Source organism: Nothobranchius furzeri, chromosome 13, assembly GCF_043380555.1.
Source record: "Nothobranchius furzeri strain GRZ-AD chromosome 13, NfurGRZ-RIMD1, whole genome shotgun sequence".
Lineage (NCBI taxonomy): Eukaryota > Metazoa > Chordata > Actinopteri > Cyprinodontiformes > Nothobranchiidae > Nothobranchius > Nothobranchius furzeri.
The window spans coordinates 22328278-22342303 of record NC_091753.1 but is presented as its reverse complement, the minus strand read 5'-3'; positions in this window follow the sequence as shown (position 1 = coordinate 22342303).

Genomic DNA, 14026 nt, shown 5'->3' with positions numbered 1-14026 from the left:
TTTAAATTGCAGTATATAACATATGTGCGATTCAGGTAAAGTGGATTAGAAAATAGCTCTTTTAGCCCCGTTGACTTGCATCCATTTTTTCATTCTTCCGGTGAACCGTGAGCCGACCGGAAAGGGAGGAGACTTAGGCTCCCTACATGACACACGGCCACTAATGCTAGGTTATTATATAGTTTAGGCATCATTTTCATGTTGTAATTTCTAATAACTAGATAATTCCTGAAGATATTTTAAAAGCAACCTGCCATCTGACACTGAGACATTTTATTGTGGTGTTTTAAAGCGCACCTCGACCCACCCCCTTCGATGACATAATTGAATGAATAATTAACTAACTAATTCATTAAATGGCAGGCCAATTAGAGAGGTATTCTTGCTGTGTTTTTCACTAAATACATTACTAAAGCCCCATTCCCACCTGTACCGGGTCGGCCCGGGCCGGGTAGCGTAGGTTGTTTACATATCTGGGTGGCCTGGAATTTTCCCGGGCCAACCAAGGCTCATTCTCGGCCCTCTTCCCGAGGGGTACTGCTTCAGGCCGACCAGGGCCAACACGCCCACTGCTGACAGCAAATTCACACCTTCCATTAGAGCAAGCCTCTGATTGGTGGGTAGAATCAGCCCATTCACACCTTCCATTAGAGCAAGCCTCTGATTGGTGGGTAGAATCAGCCCATTCACACCTTCCATTAGAGCAAGCCTCTGATTGGTGGGTAGAATCAGCCCACATGGGCTTAAGACAAGGATGTGTGGAATCAACCGGGCCAGGCTGGGGCCGACTGGGGCTACCCGGCCCGGGCCGACCCGGTACAGGTGGGAATGGGGCTTAAATGAATCTTGGGGTGACGTTGGGGTGATACATCACACTTCCAAGACCGAGACGTTGTTTTCGTGTGTCTTATGTAGGGGTGCAGTACTCTGCTTTCTTTTGAATTATTTGACAATAATCACTAATTTCGTAACTAATGAGTTGGTAAAACAAATCGCGTTAGAAACTGCTTCCAAAAGAAGCACATTTCATTACCATTACGTTACAGTATTTTTTCTTGGGTTGTGTGAATCTAAAGTCTCAATGAGACACGCATCTGTATTTTACGCAGACTGGTGCCTGGGTCCTAATCCTGATCCCTTTGTTTATTTAGTCACTGGAGCTGGCTGCACATGTCCTCAGATGCATTTTTCAAGAATATTTTTAGTTTATGGGGGTGTGACGACTCTGCTCTCTTATTCTTTATGATAGGACCTGTTTGAAAGCGAGATGTCACAGCCATCTCAAGCAGTTTTAATCTCGATAGGTAACATCCGCCGATATTGATGCATCCCTAATTTTTAGACATTATTTTTTCAGCAATTGTGTTTTTGACAGACAGCACGCTCAAATGGTGGCGGTGGCAGCCTGAAGTGTTTCCATCCAGTTGACCTAAATGGTACATACAATCAAATAAACAGATTACAATTAAAATTTAGTCAAAGATCAAAGGTAAGAAAGATCAAAGGTAAAAAGAAGTTACTGGTTACTTTTGGTAATTGATTTTTTATGTGTTTGAGTTATTTTCATTCATTGTGATCCAAATACATTAATGCTGTCCAGTTTAACACTGGTGGTCGCCGATACACATGGACACTGGGCTGAGTCTGCTCCTTAATGGTGATTGGCTGCAGTGGGTGGCCATCCACGGCCGTGATGCGAATGTGACAGGTGACACATGAATACATCCACAAAGTGCTTCCCAGCGAAAATTGTCTTTCTTTTTCGAATGGGATGTATTTTTAGGAGCTTTTGCTGATTGTCCCTTTTGGAAGACGCTTGTGCTGATAAACAGGGTGTTGCTCATATGTAAAAGGGTGTGGACCACTTTTAGAAGCCTGACCAGGAACCCCTTCCTCTTTGTAGCAAATGCCCCTTTCATTCTACTACATTTAATCACATTTCAGATTGAAAGCTGATGCATGTAAAATGACACCTAAGATCTTTAGTATAAACGTCTTCATGTTTTGTGCTTTATGTTTTGACAGGTAGAAAATTTCTGGTCCATATTAAATAGTTTAAGTTAGTTTGCAGCTGCTGTGAGTGGGCCGACTCTCTTCAGGCAGGCTGTTGTAGAATATAACAAGTAACACACTTCTTCCATTAATTAAAGTCTGCTTTAAATGGTTAGTGAACTAATTAATTTTTCTAGCCATTGAATTCAGAACATTTAGTTGGTAAGTATACAATGATCTAATATTTATAAATTGCAGAACTAGATGTTTTTGTTAGAAAGATATAAAATATTGTTGTGTTTTAATTTTTAGGAGAGATGATGATTTACAATTTTTTTTAATCTATCCAAATATTATGTATCAAAGTCTTTACTTTAGTATACCTTCCTGCTTTTATGTTTATGTCAAACGTAAGCTATTATTGTAACATTCAACTACTAAAAACAACAAATAAAAGAAAACTTGTATTTCCAGAACTATGCAGCATAAGGGACACAGACGTAATAATGTACATCCGGTATTGCACATATATTGAACACATACCTAATATTGCAGCCAGGTGTAAATAAAAATAAAGGTGTATAATGCAATCTTAAAGCTGTTATAGCAAATCTGCAAATAGGCTACGTATTGAATGCAACTCTGTCATGGAACACTCACTCCTCCCCTCGGACATGTTTCCTTAGATGCTTTTGCCGGAACTGGAAACTCACATGTTTAACGTGATGAAGGAACTGTTTCCACCAAGGATTTAACCTCTTTCCACAGTTGCCTCTGACACAGTGCTAGAGTGCATGAGACAGCCTCAAGGTCTGGGTTTGTCCTTTTTACTGTACAGCACTTTGGTCAGCTGTCATGCTGTTTTTAAATGTGCTATATAAATAAACATGGTATGGTATGGTATGGTATGGTATGGTATAGGTCATGCATTTGCTTCTAAACTTTTTACTTTCCAGCAAGAGAAGAAAGAAGATTAAAAGACTCTTTTCTTTTATTAAATCAAAGAACTCTATTTTTAATTAAGCTAATCAAAACAACTGTTAGTCAATAATACAATGTGACCGATCTGTGAAATCACAATGTTATGATAAATATGTTTTAATAAGTGAATGACTTAATCTAGTTCACTAGTCACACTGACACACGTAATGAAAACACATGACACATTGGTACTGATTCAATCAGAACCTTCCTAGTCTGAAGCGTGGCATAGTCTCTGTGGTGCTTATAAATCTGCCAGCTTTGATTCAACCAGAATTCAAAACATCCAGATTAATAAAACTAGTTCCAACGCCATCTTAGTTCAGTTCTCAAGATCTCACTGAGTTCACCGCATGCTAAGCGAAATATCGGACCGGCCATCTGTACTTCCCTTTAAAAGCTGAGAACCACCAAGCTGGAAAAATCTGTTGTTTTTACCAACCAAGCAACGGTTCCTTTCAGAATTAAAGCTGAACTCGCTGACCCAAGGAGGGTCCCCTTTTGACGCTGTGAACCACCTGTCGCTTTTTACCTGGAGACAATCCAAGGACTAGTTTGTCGTGCTGTGACGCTGTACCACTGGCTCCAGTACCGAAAGGAAGGTCCGTGAACCTGACATTCTGGGTCCATCATTGGAGGTCTCCCTGAGGGTATGTGTGGATGCGACAAAATGGCGTCTCACGTGTTTTTGACTACTCCGGTCAAACTCTTATCAGTTAGAAGCAAAACATCATCCCACTCAGACTTGCTTCTCCGGATACGAGAGTTCTGAATAACACTCATTCACACACACCATCCATCTCACACCTCATTCAAACAGAACATCCATCATTAGAGAGTTAGTATTGTTAAATTGTTTAAAATTATTTAGTAATAAATCATCTTAAACGTTTGAAGTACTCTCTCTCTTCTCTTGTCTCTCAGTTAATACAAAGTGTTATCTAATCCCTGCATTAAAAAGTTCCAATCTTCTGATTAAATAACCCAGTGGTCCGTAAGATGGATTTCATACTCAATATGAAATCTTAACGTCTCACGGTCCTTAATTAAATGTAAATTACTATCATTACACAATGGTGAGCAATTGCCCAGTATTTGCAAATTTTTGGACACTTTGTGCTAAGTCTGAGACGTATTTAAACAGTATTTAAAACTTCTAATTAAAAATTTGATGTTTCCGGTTGAAAACGAGGCAATCTCGTAGTCCACCACTAGAGAGCAGTGTCTCCATTTAAAGCAAAGGGGGGCTGGCATCAGTCTTCCTCCACAGGAGGCGCTGTTTCATCTCAAATCATCCTAAGCCTGACGTGGCAATCGACAGCGTCCTCACGGCGGCCATCTTACTTCGGACGCTAACCGTTCTCTAGCTGAGGGTGAGTGCACGGCTAAAAAAAAATACTTAGAACTCGATGAAATATTAACGGATTTACAAACGGTTTGCCTTATTACAAACCGTATGATACATAGACTTGACGCGGGATATTTACACATGTTGAAATTACCACTTTTACTTTTGAAACACGACATACTTGTGAACAATGTGTCCCGGTGTTCTGGGAATTTCTCCTACCCTAAACCGTCCTACCCGTTGTTACTGAGCATGTGTGCGCATGCGTACAACACAAAAAGGGAATGCTACTCCATTGTCATATTTGCAGGAAAAAAGGTAAGTAGTAAGTATTAGTACTTAGAGACCACAGTCAATATTTTTATAGGGTTTGAATGGTTCAACGGAACTAAGAAGTGTACGTAAACCTAATGTTTGTCTAAATGGTTGTCTTGGTGGATGTTTTAGTGTTTATTAGCTGTCTAACTTGGCTTAGAGAACTTGTGTCAAGCCAGCCTCCAGTTTATTGCCGGTTCCCCGTCTATTCAAAGTATTACGGGAAGGGATGTGGAAACCGGATTTCAAAATAAAACTAAACTTCGAGTGAATTAACAGATATTTTAAGAACATAATAACATATAATTTAGGCTTATTCACTATTAGCGGCCTGTCAATATCAAGGCCATCTTATTTTGGATTTCAAAGTAAAAGCCCTGTGAATTTTCAACTCAGTCTGATGTTGCCTTCCAAAATAATGCTGTCAGGCTGCTCACAACACCACGGACCTGCTCTTCAGGAGTTTGTAGAGTGGTGTGACAGCTCCAAACTTGAACTGAATGTGAGCAAAACCAAAGACATTGTGGTGACCTTCTGCAGGAGGCAGAGGGATCCGGCTGCTTCAGTAACCACCATTATCCATGGGAACCCAGTGGAGGTAGTGGAGGAGTACAAGTATCTGGCAACCACCTTTGACAACCTCCTGAAATTCTCTGCTAACACAGAGGAGATTCTCAGGAAGTGCCACCAACGGCTATATCTCCTTAGGAAGCTCAACTCCTTTGGAGTCAGCTCCTCAGTCATGATGACATTTTACTGTGCCTTCCTGGAAAGCATTATCCATGGGAACCCAGTGGAGGTAGTGGAGGAGTACAAGATCTGGGAACCACCTTTGACAACCTCCTGAAATTCTCTGCCTATGGATGCTCTAATAGACAATGTCTTCAATCACAACAACGTGGGACCACCTTTCACTCGTAAGATTTAACAATAACAAACATTCAACTGTGTTAGGCTGATAAGTCTCTGTCATCTGCTTTGCTTTTGAACTATTATTAGAAAACTGCTTTTTAAAAATGACAGTGATGGTAAAGTTTAAGATCTATTAGCTAATTGTGATTTTAAAAAGTTTCATTGCTTGAATTCAAGATTTCTTGTTTAGTCAATCATTGCATGTTTCTGTCTTGACACCTTTTGTTTAACTATGGTTTGTCTTATGTTCTTGTTAAAGGAAAAGGCTGTAAACTATTTACAATGATTTTTAAAGCTGCCTACATCTTGTCACTTGTTTAAGATTTCCCAAAGATGGAGAAAGAAGGAGGTAGTGGGAAGTTGCCCTAAGAAGTGTCTGCGATCTTCCTCAGAGCTGACGCTCAGTGGCGTCATGATCAAAACTGTCAGCAAGGTAAAAAACCTTCCCTGTGTTTCAAAAAGAACCTAAAAATGCAGTCAGAAGAAAAACACAAAAGATGTTGTCATGTTGTGGGTAATGTATTTCACCCAGGACATGAAGAATCACCCGAGAGAAGAGGTATGAATGTTGAACAGAGGTTGAATGTGAACAGAAAAAAACTAGAACTAATTGGCACTGCTTCTATGAATAGGAACAGGATGGTACCGGAATCTATGAAGATAAAAACAGAAGGTGAGCGAGGCCAGAACCAGAGAACCAGGATAATATGAATCCTTAACTAAAAGTTCTTACGGTCCGAAGCCAGGATTTGAACGGAGACGAGACTGGAAGTGGTTGGACCGGGTGAGAGGGTTCTGAGCGTGGGCAGGCGGGCAGGTGTGGAGAATGGAGACCGGAGGATCCTTGAGTGGCGAGACGTGAGACAACTCCAGGCAAGGTAGGTGGTGCAGAACAGGATACTTAGCCTGGCAAGCCATACTAAATAAATGTATTATTTAGTCTGGCCACGCTCCATTGACGGCTCTCGGTTGTGGGGCGGGTTCTACCGTTGTCTTTCAAATTATCTCTGCATTCCACTGGACAAAGAATGTGACATACTCTTGTTTCACTCTGTTGCACCATCCCACCCACCAGGCATATAGAGTGCCCTGAATGGCCCACAAAGCGGATAAAGCTCTGTGATCTGTTCACTAAGCAGATAGAGCACTATGATTGGCCCACCATTATGGGTCAATCACAGCTCTTTATGTGTTTGAAACCCCTCTAGAGAGCAGTGATTGGCTAGCCAGAGTCCTGGTAGGAGCTGCGGAGGTTCCAATGGAGCATGCCTAGACCAATCTTTGCGAAGCAAGAATTTGGTCTAGTTCACTAGGCTACATGATACTAGGACAGGATACAAAAATCATTAGTTCAGTATTGCAGAGACCAAGACAGATTCAAGGCTAGATGCTACCCATGTGAGAGTATCAACCGGCACTGGGGTTGAGTCGCGCCACTCCTTAAATCCTCTGCACCTCCAATTAGTGGAACTCCCAACAGCTGTGAAGACTGCCGCACCCACCTGCAAACACAGAGCTGAACACTTCACCAGTAGATGGAGGCAAACCGTGACAGCCCCCCCCCCCCCCCCACCCCCCCACAAGGGATGCCACCTGGCGGCCCAGCAGAGGAGGAGGAGGCGGAGGAGGAGGAAGCATGGGAGGCCTCGAAGTCCTCAATCAGGGAGATTTCCTCAATCCAGGATCCAGGAATCCACTGCCGGTGCTCGGGACCGTACCCCTCCCAGTCCACCAGGAACTGCCGGCCGCGACCACGCGGTCGAACATCCAGGATGCGATGCACTCGGTAGCCGATACCCCCGTTGGCAAGGCGGATGGGTGGAGGCGGAGCGTCAGGAGGGCACAGAGGGCTGGACGCCACCGGCTTGAGGAGGGAGACATGGAAGACTGAATGTGCCTTCATGGATGGAGGCAGTGCCAACCGGACAGAGACCGGACCCAGAACTTCAGCCACAGGAAAAGGTCCAAGGAAACGAGGAGAGAATTTCCTGTTGGACCCACGGACCTTGATGTCCCGGGAGGAGAGCCAGACCATCTGACCTGGGGTGTAGGTAGGAGCCGGCCGTCTGTGACGGTCAGCAATCCGGCGGTTGTGCTCAGCAGTACGTTGGAGTGCTGCTTGAGTCTGAGTCCATGTGCGGCGGGCCTGGCGCAAAAACTGAGGGACAGAGGTGGAGGAAGCAGAGTCGGAGGGAAACAGAGGAGGTTGGTATCCAAGTGAGACTTCAAATGGGGACTGACCTGTGGATGACAAGGTGTGGGAATTGTGTGCATATTCCACCCATGGCAGCTGCAAACTCCATCCGGCAGGATTGGAAGAACAGATACAGCGCAGCATAGCCTCCAGTTCCTGATTCATGCATTCCACCTGCCCGTTAGTCTGTGGGTGAAAGCCGGAAGTGAGACAAACCTTGGCTTCAGGTGATGGACGAAGTCAGACCACACACGAGAGATGAACTGGGGGCCACGGTCAGACAGGATCTCGCTGGGCAATCCATGAAGACGGAAGAGATGTTTAATGAGGAGGTTGGCAGTCTCGGTGGATGACGGAAGGGATTTCAGAGGAACCAGATGACATGCTTTCGAAAAACGGTTGACAATAGTGAGAATGACAGTGAACCCCTTAGACATGGGAAGACCAGTTACAAAGTCCAGAGCAATATGGGACCATGGGCGATGGGGAACATGCAGAGGCTGGAGGAAACCCTGAGGAGGTTGGTTACTGGATTTGCATCTGGCACATACCTGACAGGCGCTGATATATTCTTTAACATCACGGTACATGGAGGGCCACCAGAATGTCCTTCTGATGAGAGCAATTGTCCTGCCAAGGCCTGGGTGAATAGAAAATCTGGCCGTGTGGGCCCAGCGTATGAGAGCTCCACGGGTGCCGGTAGGGACATAGATCTTATTTGGGGGCCCGGTACCTGGATCGGGATCTGCTGCTGAGCTTCCAGGACCTTGATGGTAATATCCCAATCAATGGAGCCGACTATGCAGGAAGCAGGTAAGTGGTGGTAGGCTCCACCTCTCTGTCGGACGCATACTGTCGAGAGAGGGCGTCAGGTTTGACGTTCTTTGAGCCGGGTCTGTAAGATATGACAAAGTTAAATCGAGAGAAGAATAATGACCAACGAGATTGGCGGGGATTCAGTCTCTTAGCCTCTTAAGTACGACAAGTTTTTATGGTCAGTCCAGATGGTTATTGGATGCTCAGCTCCCTCCAACCAGTGGCGCCATTCCTCCAAAGCCAACTTTACTGCCAACAGTTCACGATCACCCACATCGTAATTCTGCTCAGCTGGGGAAAGGCGACAAGAGTAGAAGGCGCAGGGATGGAGACACTGATCAGAGGAGGAGATTTGGGACAGGACTGCCCCAACTCCGGTGTCAGAGGCGTCATCTTCCAAGGTGAATGGAGCTGATGGATCTGGGCGAGTAAGTATGGGTGCATGAGCAAAACTCTCCTTGAGAGTGAGGAATGCTTGGTCAGCTTCCTTGGTCCATAAAAACGGTCTCTTGATGGAGGTGAGCTGGGTTAATGGTGCTGCAATCCGGCTGTAATCTCTAATAAAACTGCGGTAGAAATTACCAAAACCTAAGAATCTCTGGAGCTGCTTATGTGTGGTAGGAGTGGGCCAGGACAGGACGGCAGCGATCTTGTCAGGATCAGTTCTCAACTTCCCATTCTCCAAAACAAAGCCGAGGAATTTAACAGAGGGAACGTGAAACTCACATTTTTTGGCTTTAACATAAAGCTGGTTATCGAGGAGGCATTGGAGCACAGCACGGACATGTTGACGGTGTTCAGGTAGGTTTCTTGAAAATATGAGGATGTCATCCAGGTAGACTGTTATGAATTTGTTAAAGTAATCACCCAGCACGGAGTTGACCAGGGATTGAAACACAGCGGGAGCGTTGGTGAGTCCGAACGGCATCACAAGATACTCGAAGTGTCCGAGAGGAGTCTTGAATGCCGTCTTCCATTCGTCTCCTTCACGAATTCTGACCAGGTGGTAGGCGTTGCTCAGATCTAATTTAGTGAAAATGGAAGCATCATTAACGGGTTCGAATGTGGATGATAGTAGAGGCAGAGGATACTTATTCTTGATGGTGATAAGATTTAAGCCACGGTAGTCAATGCAGGGGCGGAGCAAACCATCTTTTTTTGAAACGAAGAAAAACCCAGCGCCCAGGGGAGAAGTGGATGGTCGTATGATGCCAGAGGCTAGGAATTCTGAAATGTAATCAGACATACAGGCCTGTTCAGGTTTAGAAAGACTGTCCAGCTTACTGGTAGGTAGAATATCATCCGGGACGAGGTCAATTCCACAGTCATATGGGCGATGAGGAGGTAGAGAGGACGCTCGGTCTTTACTGAACACTTGTTGAATGTTGTGATATTCAGCAGGGACTCCAGTAAGACCGGGTGGTTCCTGAGGAGGGTTATTGGTGGTCTGGGCAGGAAGCGGCGCTGAAAGGAGACAGTAAGACAGACAGTAGGGGCTCCAGACAGACACCAACCCGGTCTTCCAGTCAATTTGTGGGTTGTATAAAACTAACCACTCATGGCCCAACACAACTGGCGACTGGGGAGAAGGAAAAATGTAGAAACTCAAAGTCTCATGATGGTTACCAGAGATTTGTAGGTTAATGGGAACAGTGCAATGCGTTATGGTTGTGAGTAAAAAGCCATCCAACGAGGAAGCGCGGATGGGGGTAGACAGAGGAATAGTAGGAATGTTGAGCTGTTGTACTATGGTTTGATCCAGGACACTCCTCTCGCACCCAGAGTCCACTAGCGCCTGAGTAGAAACAGTCTGTTGGTTGAAGGAGACCGCACAAGTGAAACTGCACCGGGAATTCAGGGTGCCAGGAATTCCACCCATCAGTAATCCCGGTCCTACTGATGGGCCCTGGTTTTTGGCCGAACCGGACAATTTTGCAGCAAGTGACCCGGCTGACCACAGTAAAGGCAGAGGCCTAGGGAACGACGTCTAGCTTTCTCCTCAGAGGTTAAATGCGCTCGTCCTATCTGCATAGGTTCCTCAAGGTGAGCCGGAGGGGAGTGTTGGTGGGTGTGGTGAGGTCATTGCTGTGGAGCATCAACAGGGAATGGTCTGAAGGTATGTGTCTTGTATCTCTCCTTAAGACGTTTCTCAATGTTAGCGGCCAGCTGGACCAGGGGCTCAAGGTTCTCCGGTTCTCGGCAAAACGCTAATTGATCCTTGATTTTTTCATTAAGTGCCTGAGAAAAAGCGGCCCTAAGGGAAGGCTCATCTAGTGTAGAAGTGGAAGCAACAGTACGAAATTCGATGGCGAATTCTAAAACCGATTGCTGACCCTGCTGGAGACTCCATATTTGTTTAGCTATTTCGGCTGGGGATTCGGACTGATCAAAGATTTGATTAAATTCGGCTAGGAATGTTGAGAATGGTCCCTGTAGAAAAGTAGATTGCCGACTTCTAGCCTCGGCCCATTGTAGGGCTCTACCACGTAACAGACCGATGATGTAAGAAATTTTAACCGCATCGTTAACAAAAGTATCAGGTGATCTATCAAAAGCCAACTGACAGAGTAACAGAAAACAGTGGCATTTACGTGGTGCGCCGGAGAATGTTTCTGGTTGAGGAGATTGCGTAACCCGGAAACTGACCGTGTTGCTGAACCGGAAGTGAAGCCGGAGATGAAGCTACGGAAGTAGCAGCAGGAGGCGGTGTAAGTCTCTCGTTTACCTATCGTATGGCAGAGTCAAGCTGGAATAAGCGCTGATTAACGAGTGGCAACTGATCAAGGGCTGAACGGATGGAACCTTCATGCTGGGACAAGATACCTGCCATAGCTGCAGGGAGTGATTCTTCAGTGAGGGTGTTTGTGTGGCCGGTTGATTCTGTCATGTTGTGGGTAATGTATTTCACCCAGGACATGAAGAATCACACGAGAGAAGAGGTAAATAAAAATACAAGTGTTTTTATTTTGAATGTGAACAGAAAAAAACTAGAACTAAGGGCGCTGCTTCTATGAACAGGAACAGGATGGTACCGGAATCTATGAAGATAAAAACAGAAGGTGAGCGAGGCCAGAACCAGAGAACCAGGATAATATGAGTCCTTAACTAAAAGTTCTTGTGGTCTGAAGCCAGGATTTGAACGGAGACAAGACTGGAAGTGGTTGGACCGGGTGAGATGGTTCTGAGCGTGGGCAGGCGGGCAGGTGTGGAGAATGGAGACCGGAGGATCCTTGAGTGGCGAGACGTGAGACAACTCCAGGCAAGGTAGGTGGTGCAGAACAGGATACTAGGACAGGATACAAAAATCATTAGTTCAGGATCGCAGAGACAAAGGCAGATTCAAGGCTAGATGCTACCCATGTGAGAGTATCAAACGGCACTGGGGTTGATTGACGCCACTCCTTAAATCCTCTGCACCTCCAATTAGTGGAACTCCCAACAGCTGTGAAGACTGCCGCGCCCACCTGCAAACACAGAGCTGAACACCTCACCAGTAGATGGAGGCAAACCGTGACAGATGTTTGTAGACTTTTGAAAAACTGCTGGCTTATCAAATCCCCCTGATAAATGCAAGGAATAAATTCCACACTTACTAATCATGATTACTTGTTTGCCTTTAGGTAGTCAAACTATAGTTCTTGTCTGATTTCTCACCTTACATCATGTTGTTCTATAGGCCTATGTAAAGTATAAAGGCAACCACACTCTCCAGTTCAGTCAGTACGTTTACATGCAGCCAATATCCAGGTTATGATCGGGTTAAGGTCGGGATTCGGGTTTCTGAGTTGATCAGAATAACTCGTTTACAAGCATAAATAGAAAGAGTTACCTCTAACGTGCATAACCCGATTTAACTGCGGACGTTGGGGTAGCGTCAGGACGTATGGACTACATCCAGACGCAATATGCGTCATTTCCGGTTCTTCTTGTTCTGGTATCCGTGAAAACAACAACATGTTTCCCAGTTCGGAAGAGATAGTGACCGCGTTTGTTTGCGCTTTAGTTTCCTCGTCACTCAAAGTGTGGTGCTGTGCCGCGACTCGCCATTTTGCCCTCAACTTGTTGTTTACTTCCGGTGTTCTGGCGCGTACAAGACGTCTCGCTACTCAAAAGACCAAGATTCTTTTTGAACAGAGCATGCGCAGAACACACTCTTTAATGGGGATATCCCGGTATGCGTTTACACGACCAAGCATTCGGGTTAGAAAAGGGTTACCCCAGGTGTAGTAACCGGGTTTTTGAAAACCCGGTTATGAGCATAGCCGGGTTTTTGGCGGTGTTTACAAGGACCTGCGGAACCGGGTTATTGTGAATATTCGGGTTTTAAAAGGGTTACTGGCTGCATGTAAACGCCCTAAGTGTTTCCCTTACAGAGGTGTAGCCGTGGCGGCCCGCCACGGCTGAAATCCCACCGCCATGCCTACAAGATCCCAAGTTTTATTGTTTTTTTTTTTCTTTCTTTAGTTTTTTTTTTTCGCGCCGTTTCCCGAAGAAGCAGCGGGAACTACTGTGTTGTTGCTTGTGATCACAGCCGGCAGGCAGCAAGGAGGAGGAGCCAGGGCAGGGTGGTTACAGCTAGTGATGAGCGTACGGATAAAGCATTTTTGACGAATACGAACATGAAACGAGTGTAAAACTCATAAATATCTGTAATTGTGCTGAAGGAAAATTCTCATTGGGTAACTGACTGTCTTCACGCTCTGTGATTGGCCAGTCACATTGAGCGCCCGCCCCTTCCTACACACGAAACTCTGCAGCCCGGATGGGAGCTCAGTCTGCTCGGCCCAGGCATCCACGCGCACACACAGACAGTAACAGATCTCTCTGTGCTTGCTTCACTGTAGCCCACGCTTCTTCGGTACTCCCTACGTTTTCTTCAGCTCGCCTCTTTTTCAGTTCAATATTTAAAGTTACTTTTTTTGTAACGTACGTGGTGCATTTGACAAGACAGAGCTGAAAACGGCTCGTGCTGCGTCGGTCACTGCCTCCGCTCCGGTCGGGTTTTTTAAAATTATTTTAACTCTCTCTCCCTCTCTCTCTCTCTCCCTCTCTATCGCTCTCTCTCACACACACCTTAGTCAACATTGTTTTGTTTAACTGTGTGTGGGGAAAAATGCCAACAACGTTAGGAAAAAATCAGTTTAATCAAATAAAAAAAAGTTGTGTCTGGTTCTCGTATTTCATATTTCCCAGTTCCTACTGCACGAGTTCAGATGCATTAATTCATGCACTTAAATATTAATGTTCTGATTTTACTGAAAAGCGTGTTCTGTAAGGCTTCCTTTACTATTGTGATCAAAAATATTTAATCCCAGTTCTGAGGTTGCTCTGTAAATAGTTTTCAAATAAACAATAGTCTATAAATAAACAACTTCTGACCAATCCATATCAATTTCAGATTTCAAATAATGTATTGATGTAAACCACACCCACTAATTTCCAAATAATAAATAAGAGGTGCATTCATT